Consider the following 17,529-nt stretch of genomic DNA (forward strand, 5'->3'; position numbering starts at 1 on the left):
AAAATACTTATGGCATTTTTCACAGAACTTAAACAAATAATTCTAAAATTTGTAATGAAACACAAAAGACCCCAAAGAGCCAAAACAATCTTGAGAAAGATGAACAAAGCTGGAGGTATCATGCTCCCTGATTTCAAACTACAGCAAAGCTACAGTAATCAAAACAGTATTGTACTGATACAAAAACAGGCACATACATCAATGGAACAGAATAGAGAGCCCAAAAATGAACCCATGCTTATATGAGCAATTAATTTATGACATAAAAAGCCAGAATATACAATGGGGAAAGACAGCCTCTTCAATAAATGGTGTTGGGAAAAATGGACAGCTACATGCAAAAGAATCAAACTGGGTTACTCTCTCACACCACACACACAAAAAAATTTTAAGTGGATTAAAGACTTAAATGTAAGAGATGAAATCATAAAATTTCTAGAAGAAAACATAGGCAGTACACTCCTTGACACCAATCTTAGTATGGATATGTCCCCTCAGGCAAGGAATACAAAAGCAAAAATAAAAAAATGGAACTACATCAAACTAAAAGGCTTTTGCACAGTGCACAAAACTGCGTATAAAATGATGAAAAGTTCACCTACTGAATTGGAGAAGTTATTTGCACATGATATATTCGATAAAGGGTATATCCAAAATATAAAAAGAACTCATACAACTTAACATCAAAAAAAAAAATTAACAGGGCTTCCCTGGTGGCGCAGTGGTTGAGAGTCCATCTGCCGAGGCAGGGGACACGGGTTCGTGCCCTGGTCCGGGAAGATCCCACATGCCGCGGAGCGGCTGGGCCTGTGAGCCATGGCCACTGAGCCTGCACATCCGGAGTCTGTGCTCCGCAGCGGGATAGGCCACAACAGTGAGAGGCCCGTGTACCACAAAAAAAAAAAAAAAAAAAAAAAAATTAACAATGGGCAGATGATCTGAATAGATATTTTTCCAAAGAAGATATACAAAGGCCAACAGGTACATTAAAAGATGCTTAACATCACTAATCATCGGGGAAATGCAGATCAAAACCACAGTGGCCTATCACCTCACACCTGTTAGAATGGCTATTGTCAAAAAGACAAAAACTAACAAGGGTCAGTAAAGATGTGTAGAAAAGGGGACCCTCATATACTGTTGGAAATGTAAACTGGTGCAGCCACTCTGAAAAACGGAATTGGGATTCCTCAAAAAATTAAAAAGAAAACTACGATACAATTCAGCAATTCCACACCTGGGTATTTATCTGAAATAAACAAAACACTAATTCGAAAAGATACATGCACCCCTGTGTTCACTGCAGCATTGTTTACAGTAACCAAGACATGGAAGCAACCTAAGTACCCATCAATAGGTGAGTGGATAAAGAAGATGTGATATATATATATATATATATATATATATATATATATATATATATATGTAAAATATACACATATATATGTAAAATGTAATATTACTCAGCCATAAAATAATGGAATCTTGCCATTTGTGACAACATGGATGGACCTAGAAGGATTATGCTAAGTGAAATAAGTCAGACAGAGAAAGACAAATACTGTATGGTTTCACTTATATGTGGAATCTAAAACAGAAAACAAATGAACAAACACAACAAAACAGAAACAGAGTAATAGATTCAGATAACCAACAGGTGGTTGCCAAAGAGGAGGGGCTTGGGCGGAGGAGAGAAATAGGTGAGGGAGACTAAGAGGTACAAACTTCCAGGTGCAAAATAAGTGAATTATGGGCATAAAATGTACAGTGTGGGGAATATAGTCAATAATTATGTAACATCTTTTTATGGTGACAGATGGCACCTACACTTATCCTGGTGATCACTTGGAAATGTGTAGAACTATTGAATCAATATGCTGTGTAATGGGAACAAACATAATTGTTGTATAGGTCAATTATACTTCAAAAACAAACAAAGGAACAAACTCATAGAAAAAGAGATCAGATTTGTGGTTAGCAGAGGTGGGGGCTGGGGGGAGGGGGAATTGAATGATGGCAGTCAAAATGTACAAACTTCCAGTTATTAAGATTAAACATGTAGTAGATATGTAATGTACAATATGATAAGTATAATTAACACTGCTGTACGTTATATATGAAAATTGTTGAGAGTGAATCCCAAGAATTCTCTTCACAAGGAAAAAAATATTTTTTTCTATTTCTTTAATTCTGTTTCTATATGAGATGACAGGATGTTCACTAACCTTACTGTGGTAATCATTTCATGATGTATGCAAGTCAAATCATTATGTTGTACATCTTAAACTTATATAGTATTCTATGTCAATTATATCTTAATAAAACTGGCAGAAAAAATATAATGTTGGTGGTGGGGTTTTGTGGTAGTTTATAGCTTTTTTTAATTTAAATTTTTTTTATTTTTTTTAAGCCATGAGTCAGTATCGGATTTTCCAAATTGGCATGTAATAAGAAAAATCAGATATATTTCATCGGGGTATAATGCCCCTCTTTTCTGATGCCTTCTGAGGAAGTTCTTCAATCTGATTTCCAGCTCATTATTTCATTCTTCAGCTATTTATTCCATGTATTGTGTTTTCTATATCAAATTTACTATTTTCATACCTAATATTTCCATATTGTTCTTTTTTATAACCTGAAGTAATGGTTTTATAGCATCCCTTAACGTCTTTATATTTATTTTACTTCAATAAAATTATTGAGGCTTGTTTCAATAACTCTTTCGTTGTATAATTTCTTGTGTGTGTGTGTGTGTGTGCACATGCACACGTGCACGCACGCACTTTATAGAGGTTATTTGATCAAGCATCTGATTATTTTGGTCTGTGAGCTCATGTTCCCCAGGAGGCATTAGGTAGCTACTTTATCTTGTAAAGCGTATTGGGGAAGACCCAAAAGCTAGGTTCTGGTCTACATCCCCCTATCTGAACTTAAGAAGTGGAAGGAGGGCCCCCAGTGAGTCCCAGATCTTGCAGAGTTTACCCTCCCATTTGCTGCCACTCTAAAACTTATCTCTTCTGAATGCACACATAAATTTTTAGAAATAAGCAGCACTGAATGAGGCAATCTTCAACATTCCAATCCACCAATCCTAAGAGTTTGAAGAGGGAGGAGGTGAACAAGACATTATTGAAGGTGACTAGTCAATTCCCATCTGTGTTCATCACCCCATCAGGGCCATGCTCTGCCCTAACATCACCCCCACTGATTTCTGTGGCCTGGAATGCTGCTCCCAGTATGTGGAGAAGGAGGAATCAACTATTGCCTCCGAGACAACTTGGGGAGAAAGAAGATAAAAAATTTCTTCTAGGGACTTCCATGGCAGTCCAGTGGTTAAGCTTGGAGCTTCCAATGTAGGTGGCACGGGTTCAATCCCTGGTCGGGGAACTAAGAGCCCGCGTGCTAAGCAGCACAGCCAAAAAATAAATAAACAAAGAGTGGGAGAGAAAAAAATAAATGTTGTATTCTTTAAAAGAAAAGAGGGGCTTCCCTGGTGGCGCAGTGGTTAAGAGTCCGCCTGCCGATGCAGGGGGCGCGGGTTCTTGCCCCGGTCTGGGAGGATCCCATGTGCCGCGGAGTGGCTGGGCCCGTGAGCCATGGCCGCTGAGCCTGCGCGTCCGGAGCCTGTGCTCCGCAACGGGAGAGGCCACAGCAGTGAGAGGCCTGCGTACAGCAAAAAAAAAAAAAAAAAAGAAAAAGAATTTCTTCTAACCCTTACTCCATCTTCCAGTGAGGTCACTTCCACCCCAGCTGTTGTACCCAAAAATCCTTCAGTCTCCCAGAAATTTATATAAGGCAATTATTCCTTTTTTTTCCTTCTAATCCATGCTTCTATATTGCTTCTATATTTACTCCAGAGTTGATCTGAAAGGAGGAAGCCATGCTGATTTTCCATCTTCAGCATGCTCAAACAACACTTAAGCTGCCATCTTTGTCAGTGGAATTCTCTGTAGTCAAGCATGTAATAGAGCCATCTCAAAAATTAAAAATTGTATTCATGGCTTCATGCCTAGAACATAGGATTGTCTTTAACAGCTGAGGAACAATGGTCTTTAGTGATATGTAGAACTGTCCAATATTCATTTGGAGAAAAAAATTTACTCTGGCCCACCCTGGTCGTGTCAGGCCAGCTGCCACCATCACCAACGAGAAGAGGATTTTAAATAAGTGTGGAGTTGGGTTTGCTTCATTTTGTTATTTTTCCCTTTGGAATTTCCACTACAGATTTGTCAGAGGTCATAGCGTTATGTTCTTCATTTGAATAATCTCTCAGCCTTGACTGTATCTGTCCATCATATTAGAGAGTATGTCCAATTTAAATGCACATTCCTACAATTTCACCAGAAAACTGACCCCTGGGACCACTTTGGGCAAGGATTGTGCATCTGGCATCCTCTGCTGTGCTTACTCTATCTCTCCAAAAGCTATTTGAAAGTCATTTCTTTATGTAAATGCAGAATTCCTATTACCTTCTTTCTTTGTTCTCATGATGGCAAATTCAAAGAAGCAAAGGACTGGCTTTTTTTTGAGTCTCTATCCCTATTTTACTGTTGGCTTGCTCATAATATTATAATATTTATTTAATATATATTATATACAATTTTGCAATTATGTATAATATTTTTAAGTAAATAAACCACATATTATATATATTATATAATATATAACAGCATATATTATATATTATGAAATATATATTATGTTATATAAATATATAAATATTATATAAATACATATTTATTGCAATTATGTGACATATATTCTTATTCTATATTATAATAAATGAGATAGTCCTCACTAGAAGAATCCATAGTATCTGAAAATTATATTTCAGAGCCATCTAAAAAATTTTAAGAGGCATTTTAAGATGCCTTGTGGCTTCTAAGTAGGACACTTGATAACACCATCCAAATACCAGAAGGCTAATAACTCATTATGATAGCAAACTACTTGGCAGAGACAAACTGGGTTTACATAAAAGCAGGAGTAAAGTTGCTTAGATAATAAATACCAACTCTTTAATCTCAATTCTAAACCACATCAAAATTTCTAATTCTGACTTTATTTGTGCAACATTTTTTAAGCTTTTATTTAAAAAAAGATGTTGGCCACCTCCTCAAATACTTTTGCTAAAATATTGTTATCTGGAAAAGAGCATTATTTATTCCTGCTCCTTCCTTTTCAAACCCAGTAACCACAATTTCATTTTCAAGGAAGAGAAACTTTATTTTTTCTAAGTAGATCCATGTCCCCGCTGAAAATGCTAATGCCTAGGGGCCCAACTGACTGAACCCAAAGGAAGCTTTGGCACCTCAGCACATAGCCTCAAGGCATCCAGGTTAATAAGCCATGTTTAAGGTTAATGCCTGTTCTTACACGGTCATCAGTCCTCATTAAAAAGAGCTGCCACGATGGGATTTGACACACCTGTCAATCAGTTCTACTCTAGAGACCAACAACGGGCAAGAACAAAAGCTAACACCAGAGGGAAAGTAAAGGTCAAACACTTTTGACAGTTTGATGTACATGAATCAGAATTTTATACTAGCCAAACTAAGTTGCTGCTACTTTTTCTGGCCATTCCTGTGCATATATCAGATTGCAGTGTACTTAGTCATGTTTTATTGCATGTTAGAATGAATTTTCGATTACTAATAGTTTATATCATTACTCGTGTGGGGTGTTTATAGTTATTAATACTATTAAATAATTAGTGCATGAATTTTCATATGTCTAAATATGTCCACTTGCAATGTCACAGGATCAGCATAATGACTACTTGCAACATGGATCCACTTCCAAGTGGATCTGCTCCCATTTCCAAATCAACTCTGACTCACTCAATCAACATTTAGTGAGAGCCTACTACACACTCAACACTACACCAGGCTCTTAGGATACAAGACTGATTTCCCCTCTCAAGAAGTTTAAATGAGTGAAAAGTGTAGATTCTTACAAAATATCCTTCAATTTATATTACTACTCTAATACATACATAGTACTCAGAATTAAGTTCATGCTATAGGAAAAAGAATTGTAAAATGCTTTGAAATAAAGATATCTGGGTGTCTTCGGCAGAAAGCTAAGCATAGTCTAATCACATTTTTCTAGATTATTTAATTCTATGGACTCTCTGAACCTTTCATTGTCTTCGAGCCATTTTACAACTCTATAATTGGTAGATAACTGATAGCAAGTAAATGATTCTTTTCCACAGACAGGAAAGAGAATCTTGTCTAAAGTAAATACAATTGATTCTCCTACCCTTCCCTCATTTGCTGTTCCTTCAACCTCATCCCTCACACCTCCAGTTCCTGACATAAGCCAGCTTTGCATATATTTGTAAATTAATTTCAGCATTATTTACAGCTCATATGTGAGGTTTTTTGAATTCTTCTTTTGAACCAATTATAATCACCTTATCCTTACCACTTGATGAGTTCAATAAAATCTTTGACGTATGTCCATTTGTATGAGAGTCATGATTACACTTGTTTTTGAAAAAATACCCTTTATCAACTTTCAAGATATTTTAAAGTAGGCAACAAACAAGATATTTTAAAGTAGTCAAACCAGTCTCAACATCAATATCTCCTCATTCCCAAATATCCTCTGCCTTACTCCATTCAGGCTGCTACAGTAAAATACCACAGACTGAGTGGTTTATAAACAGCAGAAATTTATTAGTCACTGTTCTGAAGGCCTGAAGCTCAAGAGCAGCATGTTCAAATTCTGGTGAAGGCCCGCTTTCTGGTTCATAAATGGGGCCTTCTTGTTGTGTCCTCACATGGTGGAAAGCATAAGGGAGCTCTGTGGAGACTCTTTTATCAGAGCACTAATCCCATTCATGAGACCTCCACCTTATAACCTAATCAGCTCCTAAAGGACCCACCTCCTAATACCACCAGATTGGACATTAGAATTTCAACATACAAATTTGGGGGGAACACAAACATTCAAACCATAGCATCCTCCATCCACCATACATACCTCCAATCCCTCTGAATTAATATGTATTCACTGAGCACATCTGCACTTAGTCTCTCATTGTTGTCATTTATTCTGTTTGTGTTGTATGCTATAAAACTGTTTCCACTTTTTCATACGTTCATTTTTTACTCATTTATTACAATTCATTTTAAAAATCACTTCTTCTGTAAACATCTCCCTAATTCTAAGTCAAACTAAGTTTTCCTCTGTGCTCCCCCAGCACCTTGTAAATACCACTAGCATAGCACTCATCACACTGTATTATAATTATTGCATGCGTGTCTGTCTCCTTTCTTAAACATAAACATAAGCTCCTGGAGGGCATGTCTTATTCATTTTTACATCCACATCACTTAATTAGAACTTGGTGCATAGTCAATGCTCATCACATGTTTAAGGAGTAAATGAATAATTAAATGATTGAATGAATGAACACTTAAAATCTCATCATCATAATCATATTCTTAATCCTTTGTATACTCATTTCCATTAATTAGTGCATTGTGATAGATCCTCTCTATATGAGAAGCTGAACGTTGATTAATGCAAAAATATTTATTTATGAACATCAGCATGCAGATTAGTAGTCAACACCAAAGAACATACCACCATTATCATCAAGGAAAAAAAATAAACACAAAATTCCAAACTCATAAATATCCTTTGGTCTCAAAGTTAATTGGTAAATTGGTGGATTAGAATCTCAGGCATAGTTTCCCACAGTAACAATATAATGCAAAGTGTTTAGTTCCCCAATCTAGCATACTAAAACCTCTTGATCCTATGAAATATTTGAGAATATATCTATATGCAATAAAGTAATAGAAAAAATATCACAGACTTAAGAGACCCCAGCATAGTGTCTTGACACCTAGCATACCTTTGCTAATATAGTTGGCTCTTGAACAACTCCACGGCTTAGGGGCACCAACCCTCCATGCAGTTGAAATCCATGTATAGTCCGCCCTCCACATCCACAGTTCCTCCATATCTGAGATTCATCTGTATCCATGGTTCTTTGTGGTTCTGCATCCACAGATTCAAGCAACTGTGGATTGTGTGGTACTGTAGTATTTACTATTGAATAAAATCTGTGTACAGATCAAACTCATGTTGTTCAAGGGTCAGCAGGGATTAGAATCTAAAGAAAATAATTTAATTTACTAAAATATCACTTTTCGATTATTTTGAATATAGGTGTTTGAGGAAGAAATTGGCTTTATAGAGTAGAAAGATAGATTAGATAAATAACAGAATATTTCTGGACGCTTTGACCTATGTTCGGTTGGAGAAAACTGATACTTCACTACTTCTAATTTCATTTAAAAATTCATGGCTTTTCTTTTCCTTAACTGGGGTGTTATAATAACTTTCACTTGTTTTTTTTAAAAGGTTCTGTGGCTTTCAATGTTGTTTGGGTTAAGAGAAATTTGGTTGTTCTTTATTTTGTTGTTGTTATTGTCATGTTATTGTTGTTGATGGTGGTTTCCCAGAAGAGAAAAAGAAAGAGAGCAGAAAAAAGAAAGCAAAAATAAGAGAGAAAAAGGACAGAGGGTTAATAATACAGAAAGAAGGAGAAGAAGAAAAGGTTCTGAGAAAGGAAAGAAGAGGCAGTCCTATGCTGGTAAACTGGCTGAGACAAAGGGAAGCCTTGATTTGTATGGTTTGAAACTTCCACAGTGTAAATATTCTCATCATGCCTGATTTCAGGTTACCAGGATAACATCCTGAACACAGAGTTGGAAAAAGAAGTGCCCAGTTGGCATCCTCCGTCTACCACACATGTGCTTTTGCTAGTTAATGGAGACTTACAGGCCAGCTTCAGAACACCACTGGGAAAGAGAGTGAGGAGAGAGAGAGAAAAAAGAGGAAGACAGACATAGCATTAAGAGGAATTTAAGAATGAGTTGAGGGGAAAGACTGATGTTAAGAATGACATGTCTGGTGACAATCAGGTTAGTAGAGGAATAAGCCAGGTGTGAGAAAAGTTCCCTCTCCTGGAATCCAGAAAAAAGTAATCCCTATATGTGATCTGGTAGCATAATTTTTCCAGGAGACTCTAGTTATTTCCCTCCCACCCTGATGTAGATATTCCCCCAAGAAACCTTCCCAGAGAGAGAGAGATGATTCCTTTAAAACCAGTCATTTTCTCATTTTAATGTCCATAAAAATCCCCTGAGAATCTTGTTAAAACAAAGATTCTGGTTCAGTAAGTCTGGGATAGGCTGGAGATCCTGCATTTGAAAAGCTCCCAGGTGATGCTGGTGCTGCAGGAATATAAACCACAATTTGAGTTTCAAGCTCTAGTCTAGCCTCTTGACCATGTGTTTTTTTTTAAGTGAGAGATGTAAATCTGCTTATGTTTCATGTGAAAATCTTGATCTTCATGAAGTGCCACATCCTGTTCTCTAAAAGTAATGACTTCATCATCATAGATCCTGATTAGACACAGACGACAACAATAGTAATCATCTTCACTTCTATTTTCTAAGTGCCATTTTTGTGCCGTTAGCTAACTTCCTGTCAATAGCTAATAAATGTTCTTTCTCACATATTATCATAAATACGGTTCTTTATAAGAAAGAAACCTTCTTTGCTTTTATCTCATCTGACAATTGCGCCATTTAACAAGTTCAGTTTATAGTTGTATTTTCTGTCCCTTCCACTATGGTTCAAATGTTTATGTCCCAAATTCACATGTTAAAATCTTAACCCTCAAAGATGATTATTAGCAGGTGCTGCCTCTGAGCGATGCTTAAGTCATGAAGGTAGAGCCCTCAAATAAGATGAATGCCTTATAAAAAAGACCTCCCACACCAGAACCCCCTAGCCCCCTCACTGTGTGAGGACACAGAGAGAAAGCACCATCTTCGAACCTGGAAGAGGGCCTTCCCCAGATCCCAGCCATGCTGGCAATGTGAACTTGGACTTTCTCAGCCTCCAGAACTGCAAGAAATAAATTTCTGTTGTTTATAAGCCACCTAGTCTGTGGCATTTTGTTATAGCAGGCTGAACAGACTAAGACACTTCCATTTACCATTTTCCTCCAAGGATAACCATAGCTTTAACATCAAACTCCTGCCTTTAGAGTTTAGGAAGGTGATAGGGAAATCCAGCAAAATCGTTTTTCCTTTACAGGGCTTCCTTAGGCTAATACCCAACTTTCTCTCCATTTTGTCACTGTCAATCCATTTTAAAAATACCTTCCCCATTTACAATAGTCTCATATTTCCCAACTGTGAAAAAAGGTTGCTTATTGGAAGCAAACTGCTCTATAATCAGTAAAAATTAAGCCAGGGAGACAGAGAGCAAAAATGCCCTGAGGGAAATAGGAAAAATGAAGTAGAGAAGAAATGCTGGTTTTGCCAATGTCTTGCCTTGTCCACTAAGGTGACATCATCATCCATAGGCTGAGAGAAATGATCTCGGGTCCACTATGAGGAATGTGTGGGCTTCCAGGATTTCCCATGTGCTGTGCCATATTAACGTGGATGTTAGTAAGCCAACGAATGATTATATAGTTGACCCTTGAACAATGAGAGGGTTGGGGTGCTGACCCTCTGTGCAGTAGAAAATCCATGTATAATTTATAGTTGGCCCTCTGTACTGGGGTTCCTCCACCACCAAAGATTCAACCAACTGTGCCTACCTCGTATGTATCATGTAGTACTGTAGTATTTACTACTGAAAAAAATCTGTGTATAAGTGGACCCACACAGTTCAAACCCATGTTGTTCAAGGGTCCACTGTATTTCCATTCTAACAAAGTACTCCTGATACTGCAGTTTTAACCTCAAAGCAAAGGTCTGTAAACAAAGAACATGGACTTTCAAAGATAGCTATATCTGGCTTTAAGAATCCATCACTTACTGGTTGTGACTGTCCTTGGGCAAATGACTTAAATACTCTGTCTGCATTTCCTCATCCCTACATTGGTGATGATGACTTGTATCATAAAACACTTTTCCACATTAAATGACATAACATTTAAGAAGTACCTGGGACTTCCTTGGTGGTCCATTGGTTAAGAATCCACCTTGCAATGCAGGGGATGCGGGTTCGATCCCTGGTCAGGGAATTAAGATCCCACATGCTGTGGGGCAACTAAGGCCACATGCCGCAACTACTGAGCCTGCGGGCTCTGGAGCCCGCACACCACAACTAGAGAGAAGCCAGCACACTGCACTAAAGATCCTGCGTGCCACAACAAAAGATCCCGTGTGCCGCAACTAAGGCCTGACACAGCCAAAAAAAAATACAAAGAAAAAAAGAAGTATCTACCACATAAGAGACATTTCATTAACATTAGTCATTTTTCCCACCTTCCTTCTTAAAAAAGAATGAATTTTAAGTGTTAGAAATTTTAGGTCTTGTGAGTAGATGAAATTTTTAGGAATGGTGAGAATGTCCTAAAGAATTAAATCACCAATTCCTTTTAATTTTTATGCAATTAGGTAAAATTTTGTTTTAAAAACCTATTTTTAATCAAGACTATTGCTCCTTTTGTTCTGCCCCAGTAGAGTTCATTCATCATTTATTGCTATTATTGGCTTTTAATTGATAAAGGAAGTATTTATTATTCATAACATAATAATACATTAAGTTGCACTTCTCTAAAGTCTTAGGTTTAGATTCTTTTTTCATTTAATGTCACAACAATTTCACTTAGATGGAAGATTGGATATGATTATTTCTATTGCACAGATGAAGACAAAATTATGTAAGTTAACAAAGATCATACAGGAAGGCAGATTGAGAGACTACTACATCAGTTCATCCTTCAAGATAGATTAAGTTATCTTTATGTTCAGATAGAAACTGAGCTTCTGAGAAGTTAGGGATTTTGCCCCAAATCAGATAACTGATAAATGAATGTGCCTGGAATTTGAGGAGAAGTTTGTCTGATTCTACACCTCACACTTCATCTATTTTTCTACTCTATCACTTGGCATCTAAAGCTGTTTGAACTTGGACAGCACTTTATACTAATAGTGCTTTACATATGCTAGTTTGTTTTGAATCTGATTCTTATAATAGTCTTGTGAAATTAGGATGGACATATATCATTATAATTCTTATTTTAGCAACTTAAATGGAGGTCCAGATAGTAAATACACGGTACAACTAAGTCCCAATCACTGTGATTGGAAGGCTTGGTTTGGGGAGAGGAACACATCTGTGTGGGTAATGAAGTATCTATGAGCCAGGCAAAAAGTTTTACCATAATCCTTCCCCCACTCAACAAACCTTGAGAAAATGTTCAAGCCCCTTACCCAGCCCTCTTTGGAAGGATGCCATCTTGAAACTCAAGGGTAGTGGCATCTAGAACTGTGGTCATATGTTTAACAGGCTCACTACCAAAGACAGAACTTGCTTTTCTTGGCAAAGCTCTTTTAATTTTCCAAGGAGCCAAGTTCAGAGTAGAATAAAGAACTACATTAATAGCAGTGTCTGAGAGCCTGCACCTGCCTAAAACAGGCAGCTTGCAAATTAGTCCCAATCGATTGGACTTCCAGAGGGAGAGGGGAATAAAAAGACAATCAAGTCAACCCCCTACCTCTGTCCAGCCAGTGGGACACATTATTCATGTTTCAAACTCAGTATGTGCTGTTTGTAAATAGTTCCAGACTCCAGGATGCCAAATAAACCCTCTGCTATTTGTACACCATTTGAGGTGAAGCAGGGCAAGCTTCAAGACTAGAGTCTGTACTTGGGGTTTCCAGAAATTTGTTGAGCGTTATCCTCAAACCTTCTAACTGGTGGGATTCACATTTCATTATGTCACATGCTGGACAAATGGCAGACCCTGGCTGCAGGCGAGGGATGTGAGAATTCCTGGTGAACAAAATGAATGTGTGAGAGAGAAGCTGCCCACTTATACTCAACTTCACTGCTGTAGCCCAATAGCAACATCGAAATGTGGACCTCCCCTGGTTGAAGCAGAGGTGAGGGACACAAGCCCTACCTGATATACAGCCCATTATTATTCCCAAAGTATCTTCTTGGGACAGGTAGGACTTTGTATTAATCAAAGTCTAGTCAGCATAAAAAGAAGTCATGCCAGATGGTTCAGTAGAGGGAATTTAACATGGGGGACCTAGTTATGCGGGTATTAGGATAACTGGAAAGCCAAACAGGTGAAAGTCAGTGTGTCACTCTGGGTCCTCCAAGAAGCTGACGCCAAGGTGGGATTAGTAGGCAAAAGATTTACTGGGAAAAGCAGGAAGGAGCACAAGCAGGGAGCTAGAGCCTTCAGAGAGTCAGACAGATCTAATATCTGTGAAATGGAAGAAGCTCAGGCTGCAGCCACAGTTCTGACAAGGTCTTAGATAGGTGAATGGGGGTCTCCAAGCAGCAGAGCGTTGTTAGCAGAGTCCTGCATTGGGCAAGAATGAACTGCATCTAGATGCCCTGTCATGTGCAGTCATTGGCTGGGAGCAGCCTGGAGAAATCATGACCGTGTTCAACACCAAATGGATGAATAAAAATATGGATATACAGATATAGTTATTCCATCAGGGAAGAGTACCACATTAGTAACAAATGAACAAATAACCAGGATATAATGCAATAGGTTCTATATATGGAGCACAGGTACGTACAAAATGCTATAAACTCACAGAAGAGGGGGGATTTAATTTCACCCAGCAGATATGAAAAGGATACACAAAGTTCAAATTTCATATAGGTCTCTAAGTATAAATAGAGGTATAATCACAGTGTGGAGAAATGGTGGCAGAGGAAGCAGCCTCTGTAAAGTCAAGGAAACATAAAGCTACATGCTTGGAGAACAGAGAGTAGTTTGGGATGGCAGAGAAGAGGGCCCAAATCCTTATCTGGCCCAAATCCTCTCTGTCTGCTGTTGCAGGTTCCCTGGAAAGCAGATTAAATAAGAGATTAGCATGTGGATCTTTTATTAGGGAGTGCTCTTGGGATCAACACCTGTGGAAGGGAGGCCAAGGAAGCAGGACTGGGAAGAGGGAAGAGTTGAATTTGCATGCAATCCCTCAAGTTGGATCAGATCACTCCACAGTTAGGTCTGGAGCTGGGATGACTCCTCAGACCTTGATACCCCTGCCTTTATCAGTCATTGGATGTGGGCAGTCCCTGGAAAAAGATTTGACATTGGGCTGGACTGTCTCTAGCCCAAGACAGTCCTCAGGGAGGGCTGACAGATGAGGGTCATCTTCCAGCAACACTTCCAAGAGCTGAGGCAATAAGTCCTTTGTTCCTGGAGGGGGATCTGTGTGGCCCCTCAAAACATCCACTACAATCTGCCAACCTCGACCACCACATCTCAATTATTTTCCCTTTCCTCCATGCCCTCCCTCACAAAAAAATATTAGACTTGAAATACAGTATGGCAACAATGATCTCCAAAGCTTTCAAAGCAAAGCTGAGAAATCTGCAGCTCAAAATGGGATGAATTCTAATGTTTCAGATACTTGACAAAACATTAAGCATCAATAGGAAGGCAGAAACTGCTTGTCTTTCAATAAGCAACCTGACTAGTCACATTCTTAGAGATATTTGTTCTTTTGAGCACTAATTTCCCAATTTAAAATGAAAATTAATAATCTTAATGCTTACTATCTGAAGACATCATGGACACTGTGGTGGACATGAATAACAAAAACAAGTAAAACAAGATAGCTAGAATGTATTCAAAACTCATGAGGAAATGCTCTGTATGCAAGTGTTGACCTTCAGTGGTGAGTTCACTGATTTGCTTTCAGTTCAGACTTTCATGTGATAAAGTCAAATCACTGTGATTAACTTGTCCATCCTCCTTTGTAGCAGGCAGAATTCTAAGATGGTCCTCAGAGACCAACTCACTTGTGTCATCCTCTCTCTTTGAGTGTAGGTGAAACCTGTGACTTACTTCTAACCAATAGAATGTGGAGAAGGTGATACAATATCACTCCCATTATTGTGTTATGCTACATAGCAAAAGTGAAGAGATTTTTAGATGGAATTAAGGTCCCTAATCAATTTAATTTAAATTAACCTCTTTAGGAGAGTATCAGGAGTGGGCCTTATCTAATCAAGTGAGCCCTTTAAAAGAAGGTCTAGTGATTAGAGATGGAAAAAGTAAGAGAGATTCTCCTGATGGCCTTGAAGAAGCAAGCTACCATAAGTTCTACAGCTTCAGTGTAATGAATTCTTCAACAGCCATGTGAATGTAGAATACCCTAGGCCTCAATGAGACCCCAGCCCAGCAGACACATTGACTGAAGCCTTGTGAGACCCTGTGTGGAGGACCCAGTTAAGCTGTGCTTGGACTCCTGACCCATGAAAACTGAGATAATAAATGAGCATTGGTTTAATTCACTAAATTTGTAGTAATTTGCTACACAAGCAAAAGAGCACTAACATATCCTGCCTCCAGAAGAAATGTCTATGTGAAGTTAAAAAATAAATGCTTATCCCATTCTGTGAAAATGTCCACAATAAAAGCCATTATTCCCCAAAGGTTCATTGGAAGTCTTAGTGGATGTTACTTAGGCCTAAATCTCTTAAACCGCCATGACGTCCGTGAAGGTGAAAATAGCATATGACTAGTATAGCATTTTAATTTCTAAGTTATTATTAATATTACATTTATTCTTTGATTTGTAAGTGTGTGGTTCTGTATAGCTAACATATCTTTCAGTTTTGCCTATTGGTTTACTTTGCAGTATTCTCTAAGTAACTCACTGGGGTTCCATCTTGTTGGGATTACTGGTAATTTTTCTCATTGACTCTTTATTCTTAGTTAGGGCTTTTGGTCTCATCAGACTGATAAAACAAACTGATGCCCAAGTGCCTATTAGCAATCTGCAAATCTCAATAAAAAGAGGTCTGAGTCACAAGTCATCCAACAGTCTTCTGATAAGCGTGTGCTCCATACAACATTGGACATAAAATAAGACTTCCTCAGGTGTCCAGGATAATGACTGAGGCTGGTGACAGGTACAGAGTACTTGCAGCACATCCTTCTGTACTGTTTGAGGGGGTTCCCTTTCTCCTTCCCCGCAGATAATGCCTGGGTTTAAACCTCCTTCACACTCCATCAGGATGGCTGCAAAAGCCTTTTTTAAAAGGCCTGCTTTATTATTTTAGGGATATCCCTATATATACCACCTCACGTCCAGACCACAACCAGACCAAAACTCAAACCTGCTGTTATCCCTCCCATGCTTAAAATCTCCCAACACAATCCACTCTCTAAAGACAGAGGCCAAGAGTATTCAAAACACAGGCAGACGAGAATGGGTTCGAGATGGTGGAATAGAAGGACGTGTGCACACTCCCTCTTGCGAGAGCACAGGAATCACAACTAACTGCTCAACAATCATCGACAGGAAGACACTGGAAATCACCAAAAAAGGTACCCCCCTTCCAAAGAAAAAGGAGAAGCCACAATGAGATGGTAGGAGGGGTGCAATCACAATAAAATTAAATCCCATAATTGCTGGGTGGGTGACTCACAAACTGGAGAAAATTTATACCACAAAAATCTACCCACTGAAGTGAAGGTTCTGAGCCCGACATCAGGCTTCCCAACCTGGGGGTCCAGCAACACGAGGAGGAATTCCTAGAGAATCATATTTTGAAGGCTAGTGGGACTTGATTGCAGGACTTCAAAAAGACTGGGGAAAACAGAGACTCCACTCCTGGAGGGCACACACAAAGTAGTGTGCACATCGGGACACAGGGGAAGAAGCAGTGACGCCACAGGAGACTGAACCAGACCTACCTGCTACTGTTGGAGGGTCTCCTGCAGAGGCGGGGGGTGGCTATGGCTCAGCAGGAGTACAAAGACACTGGCAACAGCTCTGGGAAGTACTCCCTGGCGTGAGCCCTCCCAGAGTCCACCATTAGCACCACCAACGAGCCGGGTAGGCTCCAGTGTTGGGTTGCCTCAGGCCTAACAACCAACTGGGAGGGAACCCAGCCACACCTCTCAGCAGACGAGTGGATTAAAGTTTTACTGAGCTCTACCCATCAGAGCAACACTCAGCTCTACCCACCACCAGTTTCTCCCATCAGGAAGCTTGCACAAGCCTCCTAGATAGCCTCATCCATCAGACGGCAGACAACAGAAGCAAGAAGAACTTCAATCCATAGCCTGTGGAACAAAAACCACATTCACAGAAAGACAGACAAGATGAAAAAGCAGAGGGCTATGTACCAGATGAAGGAACAAGATAAAACCCCAGAAAAATAACTAAATGAAGGGGAGATAAGCAACCTTGCAGAAAAAGAATTCAGAATAATGATAGTGAAGATGATCCAGGCCCTCGGAAAAAGGATGGAGGCAAAGATCGAGAACATGCAAGAAACGTTTAACAAAGACCTAGAAGAATTACAGAACAAGGACCTAGAAGAATTAAAGAACAAAAAAACAGAGATGAACAATACAATAATTGAAATGAAAAATACATAAGAAGGAATCAATGGCAGAATAACCGAGGCAGAACAAGAGATAAGTGATCTGTAAGACAGAATGGTGGAATTCACTGCCACGGAACACAATAAAGAAAAGACAATAAAAAG

The sequence above is a fragment of the Hyperoodon ampullatus genome (assembly GCF_949752795.1).
Source record: "Hyperoodon ampullatus genome assembly, chromosome: 17".
NCBI lineage: Eukaryota > Metazoa > Chordata > Mammalia > Artiodactyla > Ziphiidae > Hyperoodon > Hyperoodon ampullatus.